Here is a 15,000-nt window from a genome sequence, read left to right as displayed (position 1 = left end):
TGCTAGCTTTTTCCCCACACTCACCCCGGCGCTTATGTAGTAACACGGCACTATGACAGGAAACCTAAAACCCCAGGGGCCTGTGGGAACCGTGGCCCTTTCATATTCCCTCTTTCTCTAGGGCCCTTTGAGGATTAACCCAGTCCGGGGAAGCCCATTGGTGTAAAGGGTGTAAGTAGTGCACTTGTTTAACAAAAAAACGAGCTCAAGGCTTTAAGTACTCTCGATAGAACAGACTCTGTTTTGCATAGTATGTGAACAGTGTACAGACTGTATATCATATTTGACCATGAGGTCGAAAGAAGGGGGTCTTAGGGAGGATAATGAGGGGCCCTCGGCTGACTGCAGGGGGGACCCCGGCTCTTTTATTTGTTTCCCTTCTTTTCTCCGGAAAGCCAGATACTTGTTGGGTGTACAAAAGAAGAGAAGGAGGGGGAGGGCCGAAGCCTTGTGCAGGCGCGACGCAGGAGAAAAAACCCAAAGGTGAAGGAGGCATTCTGATCTAAAGCGAGGGATACGATTAAATAGAAGAAGAAGACGCCCACATGCTTTTCCTTATGCATACCAATTTCTCATCTTTATCGCATAGCCATATGAACATCTCATTCCACATGGCATTATAATAAACTCCATTTTCCTGGGAAGACGCTCCAGTAGATTTTGTGGAGATTTGATTGAATTCAGCCACAATTGTGTGAGTAACGTCACGTACCGATGTGTCTGAGGTGAAGAGACCTGGGGTGCAGTCAACGTTCACATTAATGCCAAAGGTGTTCAATAGGGTTTATACAAGGACCTTTATACAAGGCCAAAAGACATCATCCAGTGTCCGCAGGAACTGTGCAACTGGTGCCACGTGTTACCACGTCTGCTATTCTGACCACGTGCGCAACCTGATACCCGAGCTCTTCCTCACACGTGTCTTGAAACAACATAATCTCACTTCCTCACCCAACCTACTTGCCAGATTTGGTAAGGATGAAGATGCGGTTTGAAGGTCACCGGCGCAAATCACAGAAGGTGCTCCACACGCTTCGAGAAGAAGACATCCAGGGCACATTCCTGAAGTGGTAGGAACACTGGAAGCACCATATTGCTGTGCAAGGAGACTTTTTTGAAGGTAATAATGTTTAAATGTAGATAAATAAACCACGTTCTTGGAAACAGAGCTCGTCTTGAAACTTTTTGATACCACCTCATAGCATTCGATCTTCCATTCCAACCAATGTACACCATATCTTCATGGAGCTGGTTTTGTTTACACTGGTATTGCCATGCTGGAACATATTTAGGTCTTCTATTTGTGAAGGGAAGTGAAGGGAAAATGTCTGGCACATCCAGAGTCATTCTATACAGTTGTCTGCCTCCAACTTTGTGCTAGAGGTTTGAGAAGGAACCAATATGGCTGGAGAAGTCATGTGTTCCAGTCCATTTGCCTTTGCATTCACTTCTCTTCTTAATATATCGTCTAGCAATAAAAGATGCTCATTATGCAACGCGGATTAATCTCACTGAGCTGAGGTTAAAAGCCTCGCTCAAGGCCTCGGAGCTGGAAAATGGATTTACCGGATACCAATTAACCTACAAAGCATAACCCCATATTCTTTCTGGTTCAGTCAAATTCTCCTGCTCCTGATCGCGATTGAAATAGCTGGTTTTAGGGACGTGCGCGAACCAACGGGTTAGCATGCAGATCTAACGGAGAGGTGAGAAGGTTCCTGGAGTCTGACGGCGAGGGCAGAGCCGGATCAGAAGCAAAAGCATGTCTTTTTGTTTTTGATTTATTCATTAATGCATTCATTTATTCACAGCTCGCTCGGTGCCCGCGAGGTCCCGTCTCCTGTGGGTGATACATTGTAATGAATTTAACAGCCAGTGAGATCCTTCAAAAAGCTCATCAGAAGCTTAACAACCCCCTCCCCTCCCTCCCCTTCTTCCCACCCAGTCGTCCCTCCCTCCTCCCTTATTGAATTAAGAGAAGCACGCTCAAGGCCAGCACAGAGCTGCTCTGAAGAAGGAGAGGAGGATGAGGTGGAGGAGGAGAAGGAGGAGGGGGAGGAGTAGCGCAATGCAAAAATTAGACATCGTAACACACGGTGTAAACGTCCCATAGGCATTCAGACTCGCGCTGCACCTGCAGCTCAGCGTGAGTGCGCTAATTACACTCCACTAAACGTTTTTACTGCGGCGAGTGTAAAAACGTTAACGTGTAATTTTTTATTTTTTTGCTCTATCTGCGTTATATTGACGCATTTTTTTTATGAAAAACTATTTCCTGTCTATTAAGGAAGCCGGTTTTATGTCCAAAACGGAATGTCACGAATGTAAAAGGATCCTGTAGCGTATATATTTCTGCTGTCTCTGGGGTCAGGACGAGTTGACAGAAGACGTGTGTCGTGAACACCAGTCTTTTTTAAATCCAGCATCATTAATATTTAATAGAATGCAATGAAATGGTCTTTACTTTAGTTTACTTTACTTTAGTTTTAAAAAGCGTAATTTATTTATTTGAATGGCAGAACCCCCCCATCCCCCCACCCATAAGCCTTACACTAACCCTAACCCTACCCCCCCCCCCCCCCCCCACCCCCAACACACCTGTTTCCTCTTTTGACGGATCGACTCTTCTGGAAAATGTAATTCTCAGAGAAAGTTCACAGGATGCAGCGATCCCAAGTTACACTATCCGGACAAACGTGTTGGAATTTTACCTTCACTTGAACCAGGAGACCCAAACCTGTTCCAGCATGACCCTATACAAGCTCAATGAAGATCTGGTGTACATGTGTTGGAGCGGAACATCTTTCTGCTACAGCAGGGTTTCTGCGTGATGTTAACAAATTGTAAATATAGATTTAGATTCTAGATTTTCGGCCTTGAAAAAAGTCGTAAATCCGCTGTTCTAGGACTTTTCAAAACGAGTCTTAATTTTCGGATGTACATGTAACGTGACGTCTGAAGCTCATTGAAATGCAGCACTTTAGAATGTTTTGTTTGTGAGTTTGTTTGTGGTTGTTGATGTTCTTTCGCTTGCTTGTCCAAATATATTTCAAATGATCCCAACGTGCAACAGCCAATCAGCTTCCTGTTACTGGCACAAATTTCTTTCGTATTGTACCTCAGAAAATGGAGCTATGGGGAAGTGCAAGTTTAGTGATACTTGGTTTAAAAAAGATTAATTCAGGGCTCGTTTTCTTTTGTGTTTTGTTTATGTTTTAAATTTCATTCTTAATCGACATAAAATGGTCTTAAAAAGTCTTAAATTTGACTTTGTGAATCCTGCAGAAACCCTGTATATTGCTATAAACCCTATTGAACACCTTTGGGATGAACATGAACGCTGAATGACCACAAATCTCCAGAAGAACACTTTGAAATCTAGTGGAACATCTTCCAGAGCAGTGGAGGTTATTCTAACAGAAAATGGAGACTAAATCTGGAATTGGATTTTCAAAAAGAAGTACAATTTAATGTTCAGGTGTCCACAAACTTTATAGTGTATATACTATCTGTGCTTTGGGGTCAGGGTGAGTCAAGAGCTTTGGTTTCACACACACACACACACACACACACACACACACACATACACATACATGAAACCAATTTCCACCAAGGATGCGTGTTTGACAAAAGCACAAGTTCCTCCTTAACCTCTTTTTTCCGCCAGAAATTCCCAAAGCGAAATGAGGGTCAGATTACCATAAAGAGAGAAGGAAGAGTATCAGAGTGCGCTCGTTGTTCCTGATACACCTTGGAAAAACAGCTCGTCTCGCCAGGGAGGCTCGTCCTCACCGCAGACATGCAAAGCAATTAAACTCGCAGCCTTCAGCTTCATCTTCCCTCCGCTGACTTCTGTACATTTCATTTTTTCTTTATTTTATTTTGAGATACGTCCCTGCACGCCAGCTTCCATACTGTTTACTAGACGTTTCCTGGTGCCAAAGCTGAAATAGATTTCCTTCTAAATGAGCAGTTTTTTTCTTCCCGTGAACAGCGAAGGCACCCAGCAGTGAACATGAGCTGCCTGGGTGATAAATGAGTGAAGGTGCTTAAAAATGTCAAGAGAAATGTCTTGGGTTCAAAGGGGAGCCTGGTGCTTGTAGACTTAAAGCATTTTTCACTCGCAGAGTTTAGGAGCAGGGCTAAAGCACTTGAACCCGGAAAATTAAACCCGGCGTGATGTTCGTTCTGCGTTATTTATTTATTTATTTTTTTTAAACAGGCTGTAGTTATACAAATGTCATTTTAGGAAGCAAACCGAGGGAGCGTGAAAAATCCTGCGAATTCTAGACGCGTTAATTAGAGGTGACACTTAATCAGATTAACATTCTTGTTTTGTCCGGCCTTTGCTATTTCTTCTCATTTAGCAGTCAACCCAGTTTTCCTTTTAATTGTGAAGAATTTCCGTGAACAGGCATATTGCCTGGGCACAAAGATTCATTGCGGGAGTGCCAAATAAAATAAAAAAAAAGCCAGTCAAATAGATCTCCTGTCCCGCGGGAGTGATTTGCTCTTTGTGATGACCGGTGTTAACCAACACTGGCCTATTGACTGCTTGTCCACAGTGAAGCCATTGATGGACAGAAAAGTCTCATTAGTGTCGCTGCGTTTGGTGAACGTCTGACCCCTGGTGGCCACTACCGGCAATGACATGTCATTTAAAGCTTATTAGAGCGGCTGGAAAATGTCAGGATCCCAAAGTGAAGCAGGGAGGAGAAGGCAGAGGTGCAGAGAAACACCAATTTCAGACTATAATATCTTTACTGATGTTCACCATCTTATCATGTTAGAGAGATAAAACATAGAAAACATCATGAATATGATTCTGAGTGTGTTACTGGACTGGTTTCAGGTCTTTTTTCTGCATTTTTTGGGAAATTAATTCCATTCCATATTGCATTGTAGGGCTTTTGCTTCAAGAGCAACAATAACGTAACATTTTACATTTATATTTTGATCTTCTGATGTATAATTCCTATATAAGTTTGTCCCTAATGAGTAAACCAGTGGCGTCTGGGGCAAGAAGAAACTCTGTGGGGTATGAGGTAGAAACCTTGAGAAGAACCAGATTTAAAAGGGAACCTCATCCTCATCTGGTGGCACCGAATTCATTCTAATCCATACTTGACCTGGTGCCATGGATGCTTCAGGTGGGACACTGGTGTGGGAATAGTATGGGCAGAAGATCTGGAGAACCTGGAGTACAGAATGATCTCATCCGAAGTGGTTGGTGTGAGAGGGTGGAGTGTGTAGATCGTTTAAATGTGAATGATCTCATTGGTTTGTCATGCATAGTATTCTTTCTTTTTTTACTTTTTTTTTACACCTTCATAATCCTGATCGTCACATACACACCGCTACCTTTTTTTTTACCACCCAATGGGCGTGGCCTGCTCCCTCTTTTCCAGAATATGCCCCGCCTTCTCGGGCTTTCCCCTCACTTTTCAGTGAGCAGGTGCCTTTCCGCCGGCTCCGCCCTCTTCATCCTGTCGGCACGATGCCCCGCCTACTGGGCTGGACGGGGCGGGGCGTAACCGGCTAAGCGTCGACTCGGCGCTCGCGCACCTCCGTGTCAACAAAGTATCCTGCAAGCTCTGCGCGCGTGTGTGTGCGTGTGTGTGTGTGTGTGTGTGTGTGTGTGTGTGTGTGTGTGTGTGTGTGAGTGTGTGTGTGGGAGACACAATGGATACATGTTTCTACCTCCACCGGGATTAATAAAGCAGGAAGAAATAGAAGAAATAGGACTTTACTCTGTCTACCGGTGAGTCTGCGGTCTTTATTAAAAGGCGCGTGCGTGTGCACGTACGCGCGTGTATGCGCGTGTGTATGTATGCGCGTGTATATACGTGTGTGCGCGAGTGTTTTCCAAACAAGACCCGATTTGCTGCCACAAGACAAAGTTTATATTCCATGATTATCTTTTATATTCATGATGTTTTTTTATATGTTTACTTCTTTTTTTTAAATTATAATTTATTTATAAGTTTTTTGCTTCTCGTTTCGGTTAAGATCAGACATTGGCACAGAACTGTCCAATCTGAATACACTTCCATGTATCACCCTCGGTCAGATGATCCGTGACGGTGTACAGGCTCAAATCCACGTTATAACGCGTAATAACACGATAACACACGCGGAGGCGCGCTCACGCCAAAGCCCATGTTTAATCTGTTTATTTCTTAATAATTGTAATTAAATAGAGATCCAGGCATGTTCTCCAAACCTCCAGGCATGAATAATCCCTCACTCCTGTTCTCTGATGGATCATCTCATCTTATCACTTTCACTTTTATAAGAATTGCTTTATTTTAACACAAGGCTTTTTTACTGTAAAAATTTATATATAAGAGGAATAAATTATCTACATATAAACAGTCTGATCTTTAGTTTGCTGTGTGATTTAACAGAAAAAAAAGGTGAGATCAGATGTAGATCTGAATCCGATTATACCGAAAAAAAGATCACGAGCTGCTCATTTTGGCTGGATGAGTTCTCGCGAGATTTCGTTGATTGGCGACTCGTTGGTGGAACGTGATTTCATAAAGACGTGGGTTTTTTTTTCTTTGATGTTTATGATCAAAGTTTAGTAGATAGATGGATATTTTATATCTTTTTTTAATTGATTGATCATTTTTTTTACACTCTATAACATCAAGAATTTGATGTGGCTCATTATTGTTAATCAATTCTGAAATCTTTTAAACCACATCATCACCATCATGAAATCATCCTCGAACCACACTTTTTTTTTATAAATACTCTGAAACTGGCCAGGAATTGGATGACTTTTTATCACTTCAGGTGCAGGTGTTCGGGTTCTTCGTCACCCAGAGGAAAAAGCCTGATTTTTAAAAAAGTTCTTTCATGAAAAATCTAATGCTGGATCGATAAATGTATTTTTGCACGTTCTTATCGAAGACTTGGCAAAACAGTCGTAATAGCTTTAGCATGCACACACACACACACACACACACACACACACACACACACACACACACACACACACACACTTTAGTTTGCATGTGTTTAAAATGCACATTTGCCTCTACAGTGACTATTTGACAAGCAATACGTCTCCATCTCAGCGTGTGAAAGCAACCACCTGATTGGACTTATTAAAAAACTATTTAATTATTACGGCATGCATGTCAAGGTGCCTACACAAGCCGGGGGGTTCTCTTCTCTACTCCTGTTGACTGATGAATGCCTGAGATAAACAGGAAGTGGCAGAGCAGCTGTGCAAATGCATCATAAATCCACCTGTCTGCAAACTGCCATTGTGGAGAGGCCTTAGGGCTCTTCTGTGTTTCTCTCTCTTTCTATTTCTTGCCCTCACACACACTTACTCCCTGAGTGTGTGTGTGTGTGTGTGTGTGTGTGTGTGTGTGTGTGTGTGTGTGTGTGTGTGTGTGTTTTCCCTCGCTTTTCTTTTCTGCCTTTTCATCCAGCCAGCGAGGGGGAAGGGTCGGGTGTTTCCTCACACTTCTCTAATTCCGGCGTCATTAACATTGTTGTTTGGAAATGCTCATCTTCATCGTTCTGCTGTTAGTAAAAAAAAAGAGATTGACGATCACCTCAGATAACTCGAGACAAATAAACCTCAAAGCCAAGCCTGAACTTCCTCTTCTGAACTTTCTCACAAAGCAGAGCGGATAAATTACACCCATACTGAACACACACACACCCAAATCTTCCCCTATACACACACACACACACACACACACACACACACACACACACACACACTCAGTTGGTCATGGTTCTTTGAGTGTACTGCTATACATAGTGCCCTCTGGGGGTCGGTGTACTTAGGTGTAGCACTCACACACACTCACACGAGCGTCAGTTACACTTCATACAATCACAAATTAGCCTCGAAAGCCGACTCTAAGGCGCAGATCCGATTTGCCTACCCTCCCTCTTCTTCTACCAAATATGCAAATGAACGGCAGGGAAGAGCTCACCCCCCATCTTATCCATCGTGTCCTACAGGTCTGAACACGCACCAGCATTCAGAGGTCGGCACCTGGAAACAACCGCCATGTGTACACACGTAACGCTTTTCAGGTTTTATGTCCAGGACTTAAAGACATGAGGTGTTTATTAGGCATTTTAAATTCTTTAAGTTTCTCCATTGAGAGATTGAGAGATCTTCAGCTCTCATCAAAATCCAAATATCATATATATTTATTTATTTTTTAAAACTCGTTACATTAGAAAAATGGACCAAAGTATTGGGATTCCTGACTTTTCCAGCCATTTTCCTGTGGCTAAATGAATCTCATACAAATCTCCACAGAATCTAGTGGAACATCATTTTTCCAGAGGAGTGGAGGTTACTATAAGAGCAAATGGGGACTAGTAGCACATACCAATTTATAAAAAAATATTTAAAAAGTCCAAATCTGACCAAAAAGCTCCAGCACATAAACTCTTGTCATTGATTATTTTTCTCCAGAATGCCCTCGCGTGCTTCACCCGTTCTGTATTCCGGTTTGTTTTTGTTAATGAAGCTTGTCCACCTTTTGGGGGTTGAATCCAGCAGCTTGTGTGAAGCTTCCAGGGTTTGGTTTATTTTATTTGTTCCCGAGTTCGACAGTTCCAGAAACCTTCCTGGGTTCCGATGCAAAAATCATGCAAAACAGACACTGTTTAGTGGCGGATCTCATCAGATTAAAAACGGCATTGAATCTCAATCAAGCTGTGAAAAGTTAATCTGTAGTGGTTACATTCGTGCGGTTCAAGCGGTTGGGTCACGGTTCCTGAACCAGAGTTCCAGAAAGTGGAAAGTGTTTCCTCAGGAGGTTAAGGATTTTTTATTTGCATTGAGTTTACTTGACATTTCCTACTCCTGAATTGTTTCTAGTCGTTGTGCGTGAGTAAGTGTGTGTGTGTGTGTGTGTGTGTGTGTGTGTGTGTGTGTGTGTGTGTGTGGACAGAGCGCTCGGTAGCGCAACACCGAAAGTGACCCAGGGCCTGAATGAGGGCATTGAGAACAGCAAGCAGAGTGTTTGACAGTTGCTCAGTTTAATCCCTCCGGAGCTGATAAGCAGCGGCTAAACAAACGTAGTGTGAGCAACACTGGAGTCAAAGATAAGAGGCGCACACACACACACACACACACATACACACACACACACACACACACACACACACACATTAACACTGCTCTGTAGTTCACAGGAACATGGCCGAGTTTACAATGCGTTTAGCAGGAAGCATTTTTTCGCATCGTGTGTGTTTACGATTGCGATCGCAGGACGGCTTTTTAGCGAGTTCAAGCAGGATGCTGAGAACGTGTGAGAACCTGACGCAGCTACACTTTTAAAGTCTGCCGTATCCGTTACAGCCGATTCAGCAGGATTGCTGGTGCTTTAGTGCTCACGGTGTTTCTCTTACACACACACACACACACACACACACACACACACACACACACACACATACACACATACACACACACACTCAGTGTACACCCCATACCACCTTCCCTGAAGTCTTAGCACACTTCTTTTCTGCACTTGCTGTTTCTCAGCTCAAACAGCTCGATTCACACACGTTACACACGTCTCGCTGTAGGCATCATCTGTTTGACTTTCGCTGTACTGCAGTGAAAAAACAGTTCCAAAGGAACCCATCGCAAATTGATAAAAGGGATTGAATTACGGAGACACGATTCGCCTCCAAGGACAAATTTGCATCGCAAAAAAGTATTAGGCCGATGAGTGACATCGCAATTATATCACAAATGACATCATGATGCAGGTCCTGAGAGTATCCTCCAAGGGCTGGGCCGATAAATCATTCAAATATATTATCGCTAAGGAAGTGCAAGCAAACCATGTCTTTTTCCCCCCAGAAACATGTCAAGTTACGCAGCTGATCGCAACATCGATATTTTATCATCGTCTTGACATAACGTCTGAAATACAGAGGTCATTTGTTATCCGTTTTTAATCTCTGAAAGGACAAATTTAGTTTAAATTTAATGAGTCACAAAAATGTGTCGCACTACGCAATTTTTCATTGTATCTTCTTGTATCATCCTAGAATCAAATTATTTGTTTTTATTGGTCAGGAGGCTTTCTTTTTCTGGCTTTCGGTCCGTTTGATGGTCTATCTGTCTGTCTGCATGTCTGTCTAATCTGTCTGTCTGTCTGCATGTCTGTCTGCCTGTCTGCATGTCTGTCTGCATGTTTGTCTGTCTGTCTATCTGTCTGCATGTCTGTCTGTCTGCATGTCTGTCTGTCTATCTGTCTGTCTGCATGTCTGTCTATCTGTCTGTCTGCATGTCTGTCTGTCTATCTGTCTGTCTGCATGTCTGTCTGTCTGTCTGTCTGTCTATCTGTCTGCATATCGATACGCTGACAGGCTTAACATTCGTGGGGTCGGTGTGTAAATTCGAATCGTGTGTCGTTGTGATTTATTTCAGCAGGAACTGCAAACAGGAAACTGGTTGTGCAAAAGATCAGATTCTGGACTTGTGTGGGCGGCTCTTAAAAACCAAGCAACACAGACACCTTGTTAGTGCAAAAAAAGTGTTTCTAATAAACTGCCCCGGGAGGTGGCCACACACACACACACACACACACACACACACACACACACACTATTCCATTATTCAGCAATCACACCCTCGTCTTTTTGAGTCAGATGGATTCAGGAGAAAGCCTTCATTAAAGAGCCACAAGCAGATGCCAGATCAGCTGAATGTCATATGGTGTGTGTGTGTGTGTGTGTGTGTGTGTGTTCGCTCACAGGAAGAGTGTGACTGCCTTCTTGTTTTCCCTGTTTGTTTGGATGTGGATTAGTTAGGCATAACTCAAATACCTTTCATTCATACATTCCTTCCTTCAGCGTTCTGTGTTTAACGGTTTCAACGCTTTTTCTCGAGTCGTGATCTGACTGGTTCCTCACACACGATGGCTTTCATTTTGCTTGAGTGTTGTTGTTTTTCAGCCGCTTTACAGTCATTCGGAAAAACGATGCGCTGAGGAAAAGTCATGTAGTGAAACCAGAACCATCATGTCGTATACAGTAGTAGTGATCAGTCATGTGATTTACATGAAATGACCCAAAGCTTGCAGACACCTCCCATTAGATTTTGTACTTCCTAAAAGTCCTCATTTACAGTTATGGTAATCTCCAAACTTCTGGAATGTTCTAATGGATTTTGAAGTGGATTGTGGAGAGTCATTCAGGCACATAGGGTTGAGGTCGAAGCTCTATATGAGCATCTATGTTAAGATGTTAGACTTCTGATCCGGAGGTAATAATTTCCAATCTCAGCACCACCCAGCTGTAACTGCTAGGTCCTGGAGCAAGGCCCTAAACCCCCACCTGCTCAGATCTCCTAGTTCAAAGTGCCACTTTAATCCTTCTACATCCAAAGACAATTGTGTGCCTTCAACTTTTTGGTAACAGTTTGGAGAAGAAACCACATACGGCTGGAAAGGTCGGGTGTCCCAATACTTTTGTGCATGTAGTGGATCTCTGGGATTTACGTTACATGCGTTTTAATAGGTGGAAATGGTCACAGTAGATATCTAATCTGGATTAGTGGCGACAAAGGAGACAGAAACTGCATTACCCATGATTCCTTGCACCGTTTCACGAGCCCGATGCCGTTCGTTAATTAGGTCTTACCCACAGCTCGCTGACTTCCATCCGTGCTTTCAGAGTGTGGCCATGGAGATGAGCCCAGCATGTGTCTACTGATGAGCCTGGAAAGGGAAATGAACTAACACAAGCTTTTTATCTCACACACACACACACACACACACACACACACACACACACACACACCAAACTCCTTCCTTCCCCCATTCATGATTATTCCCTTTTCTCTCTCTCTCTCTCTCTCTCTCTCTCTCTCTCTCTCTCTCTCTCTCTCTCTCTCTCTCTCTCTCTCTCAGGCAGACAGGCTATTAGGTTGTAATTGGGGCATTTGTGAGAGTGTGTGTTTGTGTATATTTGTGTGTTTAAGTGTGTGTGTCGGGAACTGCGTTAGCTTGGGTTCTGGCAGAGCGCAGGGGAGCAGTAGTTAGCAAAAAAACCGCAGGCAACATCTGAGCTCTGATTAGCGCTGGCTCTTGAACCATTAATGCAGGAGACCACCGTGTCATGTGCACCTCCGAGACCGGGGGGGGAACAAGGGGTAAAAAGGGAAGGGGGAGATAAATGAGAGACAGAGAGAAAGAAGAGGTAGAGCTGAGCATGATCAAGGTTTGAGAGAGGAGTCACAGATATCATTTTACTATACAATTTTTTATTGTTTGGTATCCCTGTTAGATAATGCCCAGATAAATGAATATGCATCATATGCAAATTATATGCAAATGCGAGATAGCCTGTGAGCTAGTAAATGGGTTTGGATCCAGTGGGATTTCTGTGAGCCATGTTTTCCTTTCACGTTGAAAGAATAAGTTTGTGTGTATGAACATGGGGAAATCTCACGGCGACGACGACACGCAGGTCTGCAAGTGGAAAGAAAAGACGGCAAAACAGCGACTTTTTTTTTTGTTGTTGTTTTTTTTTTTTTTTTACTTAAATCAAGTGTTTTCAAATGATGCTGAATTGTTAGTTTTTTGTGACAACCTTTTCCAATAAAAAATTCCTAGCTTTTTTTTAGATCAAGCCTTTCTAGAGTTTTTACATTTGTACAAAAAGTACTTGCTTGTTTTCTAATTTATTAACAAACAAATAGCAGCAACACAATAACTATGAGTCTCTCCATTGCATTTTTGTAGGCGCTCAGGGCCGTTTGGATTAATAATATCACGCTATTGTGAATTAGGAATGGGAAAAAAAAGAATAAAATAACAATATATAAAAAATGGTATTGAATTTTTTTTGGATAATTACTGGAAAAAAATTGAATCAAAAGATGATCTTCTAACACAAAAGTGTGTATAGTATATCATATCATATCACCCCAGTCCTTATATGGACCTTGTGATATTTTTCAGCATACAAATATATGAATGTATCTAAATTATATATATTTTATTTAATGATAAATTGTGTAATCAAAAATATTGAGACACCTGACTCTTCTGTCTCATATGTGGTTCCTCACCAAACTGTTGCCACAATTGTATTGAATGTCTTCGCATGCACATGAAATGTCCCCTTCACTTGAACTATGAAACCCAAACCTGCACAAAACCAGCTCCATGAAGATTTGCTTTACATGGGTTGGATGTATGTGGAAGATCTCCTGCTATAGAGCCCTAAATTGGGAAGAATGTGAACGCTGTCCCACCTACAGTAGTTCCTGATTTTACTATCATCCTTCGAACTGATTGAATCTAGTGGAACGTCTTTCCAGGTTATGATCACAGCAAATGTGGAATGGGCTGCTGAAAACCCCCCCACAATCTTATGCTCTGGTGTCCACAAACCTTTGGTCCATATAGAGTATTTCAAGCGCCTGTAATTTTGAGGAAAGATCTTCTGATGTTAGAATTATTGAACAGCCCACCGATCTAAAAGCAACCTCGTACAAAGCGAATGCCTTTGTCTACCCTTTGTCTGTGTTGTGTGTCTGCTATTTGTGTGTAATTTTGTGTGATTATGTGTCGTAATGCTAGTCTTTAGCCAGCAGAGTGCATTAGGTAAAATGTGGAAGCCACGCTTCTGATCTTTCTGTGTGTGTGTGTGTCAGTGTGTGTGTGTGTGTGTGTGTGTGTCAGTGTGTCAGTGTAATCGCGAAAAAGCTGTAGGTGGATGAGACGTTCTCTGAGCCGTAATGGTTCCCCTGCTGCCTGCTGTAGCTTTTTAATGGAGCTGGATGCAGGCCGGGCCATAATGATGGAGCAAACACATCCTGCCTCCGAGCAACACACACACACACACTCACACACACTTACGGAGCACACTACGAACTTTTCCATTTCGTTATAAACCACTGTTTACAATAATTCGTTTACTATTCGCGAATATCTTGTCATCGTATGAATATTCATGAGTATGCAAAGTGAGACACCCCCCCCCCCCCCACGTCTCCTAGCTAGCTCATAAATTAGTTGAAATTCATCGCATATGGTTTTATGTTGATGTCGCATCATGTCATGTTTATTATTTCTTGGAATAAACCTTTTATATTAGGGTGTGGGGTGTGTTCCCATAGCAACCGTCAGGACGGATACCCAAAGCTAACGATACGGACGTTCGATATACATTAAGGTATCCAGGCCGCACATGGAATCGTCTTCCTTTTAAGTACCGGATGCAATCGGTTCCAGCTGTTATGTGTTAGTCATGATGTTACACACTGAGCTCCGCCCCCCTGCTTGGTTCTAGACAGAAGTATTAGGGTCTTGGGGGGGGGGGTGAAGACACATCCTTGGCCATTCTTTTAAATAATAGAGATAGATTCAGAGATGTGATACTGTACGTGTGTGTGTGTGTGTGTGTGTGTGTGACATCTCTTCATAATCACACTGACAGAACCAGTCAGGCTGGGTAAACCGTGTGCTCTCCGCTCTATCCTCCCATCCTCTGGGCTGAAATTCCGAGCTCATGGCCACATAAAACGACTCTCTTCTTGTAGCACACACACACACACACACACACACACACACACACACACACACACACACGCACACGTATAATTCCCAGGTAAAGAGAGGCCGATGAATTACACTAGATAGCAGCCTTTACGGTGCTCTGCTTCTTTTAACGAGCTGATAGGCAAATCTGTTCCTGGTTAAAGATTAACGGCTCTCTAGGGCACTCTGCCTGTTATCTGCTCAGCAGGCCAGGCCACACCGGAGCCACTGGGGATTACTGTGTGTGTCTGTGTGTGTGTGTGTGTGTGTTTGCATGTATCTCTGTGTTTACAGGCTAACCAGACAAGATATAAACTCGCAATGAGATTTGCGTGCGACTGTTACCAAATGAAGGGTGCCAATAAATACGAGCACCGCGTGAAAAGAGTCAGATTAATGACGAAAGCTAATGTCGACACGACTGTCTTTCTTTCCCTTTTTTTTTTTT

At 42.9% G+C, this 15,000-nt stretch overlaps 1 protein-coding gene across 4 annotated transcripts in view; it reads left to right on the top strand.

The window, feature by feature from the left end:
• The window catches only part of gse1b (Gse1 coiled-coil protein b), a 221,858-nt gene that overhangs the window by 173,645 nt on the left and 33,213 nt on the right, over positions 1–15,000 (top strand). The window lies entirely within an intron of this gene.

The sequence above is a fragment of the Silurus aristotelis genome (genome assembly GCF_946808225.1).
Source record: "Silurus aristotelis genome assembly, chromosome: 10".
NCBI classification, from domain to species: domain Eukaryota; kingdom Metazoa; phylum Chordata; class Actinopteri; order Siluriformes; family Siluridae; genus Silurus; species Silurus aristotelis.
Note: the sequence above shows the minus strand (reverse complement) of the source record. Positions and strands in the feature narration are given on the sequence as shown.